The sequence below is a fragment of the Lepidochelys kempii genome, chromosome 1, assembly GCF_965140265.1.
Source record: "Lepidochelys kempii isolate rLepKem1 chromosome 1, rLepKem1.hap2, whole genome shotgun sequence".
NCBI lineage: Eukaryota > Metazoa > Chordata > Testudines > Cheloniidae > Lepidochelys > Lepidochelys kempii.
Window position 1 is genome coordinate 236,866,998 of NC_133256.1, and position 12,203 is coordinate 236,879,200.

General features: G+C 41.2%; 1 protein-coding gene across 7 annotated transcripts in view; it reads left to right on the plus strand.

Annotated features, from left to right (window-relative positions):
• LMO3 (LIM domain only 3) overlaps window positions 1–12,203 on the plus strand; it is an 81,433-nt gene that overhangs the window by 53,313 nt on the left and 15,917 nt on the right. The gene's annotated exons all lie outside the window — the stretch shown is intronic.

The following is a 12,203-nucleotide window of genomic DNA, read 5'->3' on the forward strand; positions in this document are numbered from 1 at the left end:
ATTTCAAATTGTAATAAATTTAATTATATTGTACCGTAATGAACACATGGCTCTTTTCCCTGCTGCCTTAAATCTATTTTTAATTCTCCTGCAAGAATGTTTTCCTATTGTTGTATACACCTGCACACAGAACCCGAGTCTAACTCTGCAAGCAGTTTTCTGTAAAGCAGATGATTTGTATTCCTAATACTATTATATCCCTGAAATAAAATACTATGTCCCTGAAATAATTTCATTCTTGGACAAATGTTTATATCATGTGAAGCTGCTCAAAATAATATCATAACTGTCATTTTCATAGTATCTATCATTCTCAGCTTTTAAAGGACTTTCACAAACTGAACTTCTCAACGACCCTTTAATGTGGGTAAGTAAAACCCCATTCACAGATGGGTAAATTGAGGTTCATAGAGGATGTGATTTGCTCCACGTCACACAGCAAGTTACTGCAGAGACCAGGAATAGAAGCCCAAGAAATAGTGATCTCTTAGCCCCCTGCTTTAAACACTTTCCCTTTTCCAGAATTTCATTGCTGCTCCATCATAACAGTTTTAGTACAAAGCACAATTATATCTACATGTCGGAAGCAACTACTGCCACAATAGGAACAAGAGTTTTTGTCTCCGATCCTGAAACTGCGTCCTGGCTGACAGACCTGTTCACCTGCAGAGCCCCACGGACATTGCAGGGGCTCTGCACATGTACGGGGATCCACCCATGTGGATGCAATTGCAGGATCAGGGCCTTAGTTGTCCCAAAACCGCCTATCTCCTATTATGTTTCCCCCTTTTGTGCCTCTCCATCTTTCCCACATGCAGTAGCTCAGATTCTCTCACGAGCTCTCCATGAACAGTAACAGTTATGGGCTGGGCGTAATTTATCCCTGCAGCTTTTGCATTCATGTATATATATATTTCCAAGCAAAACAAGACATGGAAACCTGATGAGGAGCTTGTGGCTGCACTTCCATTTCCTACCTAAGCATGTCTTTGCCTACAGCATCATGGCATGAAAGAGCCTGCTAATGATTCTTAAATGTTCATTACTGTAGTTCCTCTTTCAGAGTATACTTCTCACCTTGAATGACCCATATGTTGAATTTTAAGTAAGGGAGCCTATGATAGTAAGTCTATCATGGCATTAGACTTTTTTTCCCCCTCCAACTCTTAAAAAGCTTTTTATTACAAGACTGCTTAAGGCATTCTTCAATTAGCATGTGCTGTATTGTGGCTGGAACAGCTGTTTACCATTTAATAAAGCATGGCATAATTTATTTTCAGAGTCTAGCAGCCGTTTTTGCTGTTACACCAAGGGAAAGAGACACAGTAGCTACATTGTTCACAGTCACCATTGAAATAGCTGTAGACTATTATATGAACTCGTAGAACTATTAACTCACTCTCCAACTCCATTTCAAGGTGTGTTTACCTGACAGTCCAGAGATCCTATATTCTCTGTCACCTCCTGGGCAAAATAAAAAATAGCTATATATTACATTCCTCAAGTTAAGTAGCTAATTATCTATATTTACCTTAATTTCAGTCCCTCCTGCACCCCCAGGGGCAAGCTTAATAGGCACCATTTAGGGCTTCACACTTAGTTGCCTGAAAAACAATGGACTTGCTATGGCCAATTAAGTCAGTAAGGGCCTGGCCAACTGTGAACTACCCTAGCTATGCTCAGATAAATTTGTTAGTCTCTAAAGTGCCACAAGTACTCCTTTTCTTTTTACCCTAGCTATGAGGTTTCTGTGTCCATCCAGTTCCTCCCTTCTATTCCTAGCTTCCCTCCTTCAGTCTTTGACCTGAAAGACATGTCTGCTTCTATCCATCTGTGTGCCTGGTGGGTTTGAAATGCACCCTAAAATATTTTGTACTTTGAAGTAGCACACCAACTGGTACTGAAGATTCTGGGGTGCATTTGGGTATTGAAGGCACCTAACACGAATGAGCTTGAAAGGAGGATGCCCTCTTACAAAAGGACGTGCAAGCCTTTTTATAGGCACTGAGTGGAATTCACTCCTTCAGATGAGTGAGCTGGTAGTAGGAGATAGGGAGCAGGGGTGATTTAAATGCAGGTTACCTGCTCTTGAGGCATTTAGGATGGTCCTTGATTTCCTCCTCTTTCTTGTCCCCAAGGCAAAGAGGTAGTCTTTTGGCTCAAGCATTCAAGCACTGGGCTGGGACCTGGACTCGGTTCCTGACTCTGCCATGGAAATCTTGTGTGACCTTGGGCAAGTGTTTTAATCTCTCTGTGCCTTTGTTCTCCCTTTGTAAATTGGGGATACTAGTACTGTCCTATGTCATAGGGTGTTTTCAGGTTACATACATTAGTCTTTGTGAGGGTCTCAGATAATGCATATGAGGGTTTTACAAGCAGGCAAATAGAATATGCTGCATTCACTGAGTGTTAATAACCTAACTGTCACTACAATTATAGCCTATGTAAGTACCACTGTGACCCTTGCGCTGCTGAAAATAGAGTAATATTCCTCTGTCTCTGACTAACCTCATTTCTTGCACCTCCAAATGATACTGGATGGTGGGAGAAGGGAACTTCTCTGCTGCCGTTGACTTTTGTAATTTGGATTGCAGCCCTTAATATGGCCTATAAAGTTGGATACATTATTAATACATAATAATTAATGCATGGATAATGGTATAATGCAGAGATATGGGCCAGGATCTAAAACACCTCTCAGGTTTGGGAAGTATGGTTCCAGAATTTAGCTTAGCATTCCAGGCCCATTTTGAATACTCAGATAACTGGTACGTGGCCTTAAATTTGTTTTTAGGTTACTCTATAGTTTGACGGTAGAACTACATCTGTTGAATATCTCCAAATTCTGAGATTCAGTCTGTGCATGTAGATGGATTTATATGCATGATTAAGAGTAAAGTGTATGTAGAAAGATGAGGTTTACATGGGGCCTGTGTGAGAATAGTTGTAATATTAATATTGACTTTACCGATAGAAGTTTAAGCATGTCACGATGCGTGAATGGTGGAACAAAACAGATCCCCAAATACATTGGGAGGTTGTTTTTAACTTGGCTTTATTTCCAAAATGTCAGTGCATGAACCACTGTGCCTACGCAATACTATCTTCTTTGTTTTTTAACTGAGGCCATGTCAAACGTACCACCTATGCCAGCAAAACAAACACCCCCTGACCAGCATAAGCTTCGCTAGCATAAGTGGTAGTGTGCACACCGCTGTGTCAGTGGGAGAGGGTCTCCTGCCGACGTAGCCACCTCCACTTTGTTGAGGTGCTAATTATGTCAATGGGAGAGCTCTCTCCTGTCAGCACAGAGTGGCTACATGAGCAATTTTACAGCAGCCCAACTGCATCAGTATAGCTGTGCCCCTTTAAGCTCGCTAGTGTAGACGTGGCCTAACTAAATGCGTTTAGAGATGAGCATGTATCAGGATTTAAAAAACAACGAACAGTAAATTTTTCAGAGACCACAGTAAATTAGGCTAGAATCTTGCTAAAGCATGTGTTTAATTTAGGATGAACGTTATAGCAGCTGCATAGGATCCAGTAGGGGCTTTTGGTACCTGAGTGATTTTGGTATAAGCATATTAGTTGGGTGTTTCTCCTAACAGGATCAGTAGCAAAACAGTTAAGTATTAGACATTTACTTTGTTTTATTTAGGTTTGAGAGTTAACACTCCATTGAGCCAAATGGGATTGTTCACACCTCCCAGCTGTGTATCATACTGTCCGCAGACTCAGGAAGATGGTAGGGCATCGGTTACACTCCATCATGTTTTTAAGGCTTTGCAAAGATAAAGGATAGAAATAGTTGCTAAAATGAAAGCTTGAGGCCTAGTCTACACTTAAAACTTAGGTTGGTGTAGCTACAGCGCTTGAGTGTGAAAAATCGTCACCTGTCAACACAGTGGCTATACCAGCGTAACCCCTTAGATGCAGTTAGGTCAATGGAAGAATGCTTCAGCCCACCAAACTACTGTATCTCGGGCACAGCTGGAGCTCCAACAGTGATGGAAAAACCCCTTCTGTCCGTCTAGTCTGTGCTTATACTACAGGGTTCGAGAAGCATAGCTACTGCACTATAGCTAAATCCCTAGTGCCTCTACTGTAGACATGGCTGCGTTTTTGGAGCACATTTCTGCAGCAAATGCCATGAAATACATGCAGTCTGACTATAAAGAATGTAGTGGAAAATCTACATTATATCATGGATGCATTGTTTCAAGGGTTTTGAAAAAACAGAATTCATCCTTGCTAATTGTAGGCTATGTCTGCGCTACAGAGCCCCTTCATGCAGAGTCAGCCTGCAATGACAGGAGTTTTTCTGCTGTTGTAGGAACACCACCTCCCCAAACAATGCTAGCTACATCAACAGAAGCACTCTTCTGTCCGCCAAGCTGCGTCTATACTGGGGTTGTTGTCAGCATAGACGTGTCCATCAGGTGTATGTTTGTATCACACTTCTGACTGACATTGCTATGCTGGCATAAGTTTTAAGCATAGACAAGGCCTTATATAGAGAACTATCACATGCAGTTGGTATGGCAAAAGGACGGACTAGGTTTTCTGAAATTCTACAGGCATAGCTCATGGAGAGTGCATTGGCATTCAGGCCAGGTCTACACACACAAGTTAAGTTGACCCAGATACGTTGCTCAGGGGTGTGAAAAATCCACACTCCGAGTGATTTAGTGAAGTTGACCCAACCCCCATTGTAGACAGTGCTAGGTGGACTGAAGAAGTCTTCTGTTGACTTAGCTACCACTTCTCAGGGAGGTGGATTACCCACAGGCAGAACCCCTTCTTTCACTGTAGTGAGTGTCTACGCTGAAATGCTACAGCAGCTGTGCCATTATAGCATTTGAAGTGTAGACAAACTCTTATTCTCCCCACACACTGATCTCCGCTGTGCTGTGCGTCATGAAAAGAAATGGCTTTTTTACACTGAATTAGGTACGCGGGTGCTTTTTTACACTGAATAGGTACGCGGGTGCCACACTGAGTGCAATACAGAAGTGGGGCAAGAAAGAATGTTTTAAATATTGGAGTTTAATTTAGGCATCATTTTTTACTTGGCCTGCTTATCGTCACTTCATTTGCTGCCCAAAATCTTAGTGTGTATTGGAAGTGTGTGAAACAGAGCAGTCGCAGCTCAAAACTCATCTCCTGAGGTTCAGGTTACAAGCCATCCTGAAAATACCTATGTATAAGCTTAATTTTATGCTCAGAAATAGTGCCACTGAAGCCAAAACAGATAATTCATGTACATAATGTCAAAAGATCAGGGCCAAACTCAGCAGACTAAACAAAAAAACACAGTGAATCTGCTATGAGGCTATAACCATCCTTCACCAACAACTTTTCTGTGGCTTTGAAATGCAACCATAAATCATCCCAGGTTCACTTAAAAAAACCCACCAACCATGGGACTGATCCTGAGATGCACAGATGCCCTGCAACTTGAGCTGAGCTTTGAGTCTGAAACCAAACCCCTAAACCTTCCAACTCAACGATTGTGTTGTGAAAATTAACACAATTCTAAGGCCGAATCCCATGTACTGTATGCCTGGGCTTGTTAAAAGGTAAAAATAAAAGATGTTGGGGTGGGAGAGATTCAGTTACCCATTGTAGCTCCTCCACTATGTTTAAACCACAGCTAAATCCTTCAGTGTAGCTAGAACTGCCCCCTTTTTAACAGCATTTTTAACGAGGCAAACAGTGATACAGCCTTGGATTTTAGTAGAGCTGTAGCACGGTTTGGGACTGTAATTTTAGCACTCTTTCATCCCACTTACGTTATAAGGGACAGATTTTTCAAATGCTCCATGCCCACAATTGTGGCCAGGGATTTCAAAAGGGACTTAGCACCCACCGTCTTTGACTAGGCCACTTAAGGGCAGATTTTTCAAAATAATTTAGTACCCAACATGCTGAGTTCTTCTGACAATCTAGCCATCTACTTTAGTGCCTAAGCTGGAGCTAAGCATTTATGACAATCTGGCCCTGTGTATGATGCTAGACTTTTTCCTCCCCGTCCCCCTAACATCTGGCCCTAAGGCTGCGTACATGTATATAACTGTGGTAACCTTGCTGATCTACCCATTTTGCAACTGGATAGCACCATCCCTTCCCATACCCCTGACTTCCACCCCCATCGAACAATGCTTTGGTTTTGTCAGTGTAAGTATAGGCACAGATAGAAATAAATCCGGAAGGGTTTGAAAACTGGTAATTTTTACCTACTGTCAAGAGGTTTTCATTATTTCCCTTTCTATTCTTCCACCAGTGCTCCTCTCTTTCCTTTTTTTCAGTGTCTTCCTGTTTTCACAGCCATTGCTAATCACTAGGGTAAAGTTCAGCTCAAATCTAAGAGCTCAATTCAGTTCAGGTCACAGGGAGTCTTTTCATTGGCTTCAGTGGGTGCTGAATCAGGCAATATGTGAATAAGCAAGCTGAATTTGAACTCTGCCTCCTTCACCTCCAGGGATGATGCATGGCTTAACTTCAGTAAAAACATGGAGGAGTTTTCTTTTTCCCCTTTGCTAAAAGTACTTTTCATTCTATAGTGACCATTTACACAACTGTACCAGGAAGCTGAGGATGGATAAAGTGAAATACTTTGTACCTCTTGTAAAAACATGGCAAATCTACTTGCTTCAATTTCTGTAAAAATTTACGTTGGAAATTTTCAAAATTGCCTAAGGGATTTAGGAGTACAATTGAAAATCAATCGGGCTTGTGCTCCTAAATCCTGTAGAATCCTTTGAAAATCTCCCCTTAATTCCTTAAACCATCCTCATCATATAAAAATAACATGTTCTTTAAAAAAAAAACTTTTTTACATGTTTTTAATCTAGAGCCTTGGATTATGAGAGGAAGGTACATTAACTTTTAGGCTCTTTTACATGACTTTTTTTTGCTTTCCTACAGAGCATATTGTGCTGACTACATATTTCCAAAGGCCAAATTCTGCCTTTAGTTACATACATGAAGCTTCTGTTGGAGTCAATGAGCTGGACACATGCATACAAGAAGAGTGGTTGATCATTGATTTCAGTCAGTGTATGGTAAAATTTAACATTTTGGGGTGTACTGTTTTCCCATTCTCTGCGCAGTAGAATAATAAAGTGTTTTAAATGTGCCAAGTATTATCTCTCAAAGTTTGTTCAAACAACTCCCCTATGGGGATAGTGTAGTCTGAGGATTAGGTCCTGTCTCCATTTAACATATGGATAAATTGAGACAGTTTAAGAGAGTTGTCCAAGGTCATTCAGTGGGTTAGTGACAGAGCCAAGCTTAAAACTCAGTTTCTGGCAACTAGCACTGTGCTAATATCACAGACCTCACTTCCTCCTACAAACCCTAGGATACATGGAAGTAATTTACCTGATGATGAGGAAAATGTAATACGGTTAACATGCAAGTTAAGTTAGAAATGTGGTGAAATTCAGTGTAATTACAGTAGAATCTCAGAGTTACGAACACCTTGGGAATGGAGGATGTTCGTAGCCCTGAAATGTTCAAAATTCTGAACAAGACATGGTTGTTTTTTCAAAAGTTTACAACTGAACATTGAGTTAGTTCAGCTTTGAAACTTTACTATGCAGAAGAAAAATGTTGCTTTTAACCATCTTGATTTAAATGAAACAAGCACAAAAACCGTTTCCTGACCATGTCAAATCTTTTCTTTAAACTTTTCCTTTATTTTTTTTAGTACTTTATGTTTAACATAGTCCTGTACTGTATTTGCTTCTTTCTTTCTTTTCTTTCATTTATTTATTTTTTGGTCTCTGCTGCTGCCTGATTGCATACTTCCAGTTCCAAATGAGGTGTGTGGTTGACCTGTCAGTTAGTAACTTTGGTGTTCGTAACTCTGAGGTAACCAGTGCTTGCAGGTCATAGCCCCAGCACCTCTAGGCAGTGCTTAATTGGTGCCAGGGCTTACCTGGGACGTTTGGGCTTGCCACGTCAGTTACCGATCCCCAGCACAGGCAGCAGGAGACTAATGCTGGCCACAGAGCATCCTTTCTGTGCTGGGGCTGCAGCCCCTTCGCCCACAGCTTCTAGCACCACTGCCTTGCCCACACGCTCGCAGGGGACTTGCACCAGGAGAAGGTGGGAGCAGGGCCTGATCCTGGACCCCCTTGCATGAGGGGTGAAGTGTTCTTCCCCTGTTAGGGGATTCCTCCCCGGCAGGTGCCCCGATCCAGGCCGAGAGGAGAGCGATCCGGGCTTAGATGGCAGGGCCTGCAACCCCTTTGTACAGAAACAATGGATCAGGTAGGAAGGAAAACTTACACCCCTCCCAGCATTGAGAGAGCAATGGGGATGGGGATGATTGGGGGGGGGCAGCGCACTGCTGTTCCATGTACCCTGCCCCATTTGGAAACCAAAGCACCAGCCCCCCTACGACAATCACACAGGGTGTGGGGGTATATTTGGGGTGGGTGTTTGGGATGGGGTGTAGGTTGGGGGGTGTATGGGCATAGGCAGGTCAGGGAGTGCACGTGGAATGGGAGGACACATGGGGGCTAGGCACGGTTGGGTGTATGGAATGTGTGGGATGGGGTTGTGCTTAATTTGCGGCGGGGCTGATTACAAATTAAACACTGTACTTAACCTTCAGGTTCCTATTCAGGAAATCCGCCGAAGCAGAATCAATATTATGATACATAATCATGTTGTTTCTTATGGGTTTGTTTTTGTGGTGGTGGTGCTGGTTGGGCTTTCATTCGTTTTTTGTTTTGTTTTTTTGAGCACCTGTGTGCACCATGCTCTACATCCTTCCAGTATTTTGTAAATGAATGTTTGTTTGCTTGCAGTCAATGATTGCTACAACACCTGTATTTAATTTCTTAAAATATAGTTTAAACACAGTTTGAGAGAATGGCTCAAAAATTCTAGAGAAAAGCTAGCCTTGTCTAATAAATCCTCTAGTCTAAGGGATATCGGTAAGGACCAACATCATGTCTCCTCGGGATAGCCAGAGCACAGTGTAACTACATTTTAATATAGAAGAGAGCAGGAGTGCTGGAACAGTTTTTATAATGGGGGTGCTTAAGAGCCATTGAGCCAAACTGTAAACCCTTTGTATAATGGAAACCACTTTAAGCCAGAGAGTGCAGCAGTACCGCTAGTTCCAGCACCAATGGGGGAGAGGCTGCTGAGTCTTAACCATTCTAAGAACAGTAGAGAAGAAGAACATGAGCCTTGGGTAAAAATGGAGCAGAGGTATAAATACATGACATTCTTTGGATAAACAGGAGCAGACCTGGGAGTCTGTCTCTCGCCGTGCATCAGTTTGCACTAGGAGACTGTTAGAAAACAGTAATTTCTTTTTAATAGTAAAATTCTGAATTCATAAAGTAAAACCTTGTTTCAGTATCCAGTTTCTGGGGAACTCCCCCCCCACACACACACACACTATATTATTTGGAGAGTCTGGTACATGCTCTCACACAAAGGAATACCCGAAGGTGGCTGTTGACTGATCTCTTGATGCTTGGGCAAAACTGAGGAGAAAGTCTAACAAATGCATCGTTTTGCAGTAAATTAGATCAGATTTCCGCATCTCCGCACTCAGTCTGTGAGCTGACAGTTCAGTAGAACGTTCCCGTGTAAGGTTCGCCCTCTTAGGAAAAGGGGCAATAATTCATCATTAGGATTTCAGAGTCCAGGTGTAGATGAAAACTGATGGAGCCTCCAGCGAGGCAGGGAAAGTGCACAGAGGAAGAAAATTTTATCTGAAGCCTAATTCCCTGGTTACAGCAGAGCATAATTAAGATAATATTGCTTCAAGAGTTCTTTAATGATTAAAAATCACATATGCAGAATCCATAAATTGGAGGGCAACAGATTGGAAGGATATAGCAGCGGAGATCTGTTTTGAGCACATTGTACAGAGAAGTACACCAGTGGCAGCACAGCAGCCTAGGCAGCCACAGGAGACCAGGCCCATTCCAAGGACTTTGTTTAGATGCAACAAATCATTTGTCTGTTATTAACCCAGAGCTTGTAATTATGCAGATTGCCATAGATTTTCCTGGGCCTGGAAGTGAGATTGAGGGTTGTTCACACTATAGCAGGCAGCTCAGGGCTGGCCATGCATTACTGAACTTGCCACATTTATCATGTTGACTGATGGCAGCAGAAGCAGGTCTCAGGTCCCAGTGGTTAATGTAGTGGGTAATTAACTGTCATTTGCCTAGTAATAGGCTGATGATCAATGGTTTGTGTGGAAACAAATTCTAATCAGGTAGCTGATAAATGCTCAGGGAGCGAGAGCAATTGAAATTGGGGGAAACTATGTCCAGAATTTCAAAATGGCATTGTGGGTTTTTATTATTATTATTATTTATTATTAATGGGGGGGACTATGTTCTTCATATAAACAGCTTTATCCAAAATGAACCACAGCTAATATTAATCTCACGTGAGTTTGTTTGTGGGGGGGGGGGGGGAGAATTCATGTAAAGTAGGCTTCCTTTCCTTTGCTTAGTTGAAATATATAAGTAGGTCTGGTGCTTAAAAGTGAAGCAGCTTCCATGTGGTGCAGTTAGACCAAGGAGTGTACAATGAAACCCACACAAAGTGAATTCCAGCAATTTTCTATTGGTAGGGATGCAAAATGATGGTCCCAAATTGTTTCGTTGCACTGCAGCGTGTAAACTATAGTGAACCTCGGGCTTACACAAAAGTGTTTGATATCAAAAAAGACTTGACTGTAAATAGTAACACCACATGCACTTAATCCCCAATCCTTCAAAATAGTTAAACACACACTTAACTTTAAATGTGTGAGTAGTCTCACTGAAGTCTTGAGAGTTCCCGCTGAATTGGATCTCAGGGGAATGGGACTATTCATATGCTTAAAGTTAAGGGTGTGCTAAAGTGCTTTGCTGTATTGGGCACTTAAAGCATAACTTCCTTATTAATGGGCCTTATTAATTTGTTAGTCTCTAAGGTGCCACAGTACTCCTTTTCCTTTTGCGGATACAGACTAACACGGCTGCTACTCTGAAACCTCTTAATAATGCGTAGTTCGGTATCATAATTCTTTACACTTATGGCCCTTACATAGCACCTTTTGCTATCTGATCTGTATTTCTTGTACACCTCTAACTCTCATTCACCTCCAGGTGAGTGTGTAAGGAATGCAGAATTGGGTCCTTGGTCAGACTATCTTAACAGTCTTCACAAAGTATTAAACCTCACAATATTCCTATGAAATAGGTAGATTTTAGGTCTATTTTACAGATGAGGCACTGAGGTTTGAGTGAAGCCCACCCAGAAAATCCGCAGTAGAGCTAGGCCTAAGGCTGGAATAGAATGTTTACAAAGGGAACATGGATTAAAAAGCATGGTGTATATGTAATTTTAATCATAAATTTTAACAGTTAACAGAAACAAAGTTGACATGGGTTTGAATAATCTGATAGGAGCTGAGTAACACAATGCTGCTGATTAAACTGTGGTGTTCGTTATCTCAAAAAACTTCTTAAAATAATGGTAACCAGCACATCAGACAATCATTGGAAAATGGTTCAGAACTTCAAAATAAACACAGATTCATAGATACTAAGGACTTCAAGGAGCAGAGTACATGCATGTATTTATGCAAAAAGTACATCTTAAGTGGAAGCAGAAGGTATAAGGAATTGGAATTAAGTAGGTTTGTTGGTAACTCGTGAAATTCAGTAAAATGGAAGGATGTGATTAAAAAAGTACATTCATTTTTATGTTACCAAACTGAATTTTATACAGAGCACCTTTGAATTCATTAGTTTAGAACTGCTTTTAATTTGGTGGTTCCCTTGAGAGCCATTATATTTTTCTGCTGTCAGCCTGATATTGAGGAAAAAAGAGAACTGGCAGATGTGGCGTTTTCATCTAGTTTGCTTCATAGTTAAAAACAGCATTAACTGCTATACGCAGGCAGAGCATTACTTTTAATAATCCATCACAACTATTAGGTAGTTTAAATAAAACTTCGTTTCAAAGATTGCTGGTGTGTGTAGCTAAAGTATTTTTTTTCTTGTTCATTATAATCCTCGTATGTTACAAAAGCATGCATACATGTAGGTTTTTTTCTCGTGATCTCATTTGAAAAGTTTCAAGAAATCTTTAACAAAGAGAAATCCTTTAAAATGTTTTTTTGAAAATATATTAGGCATTTTTACCAGACGTTTCAAATTGTTCTTACAATA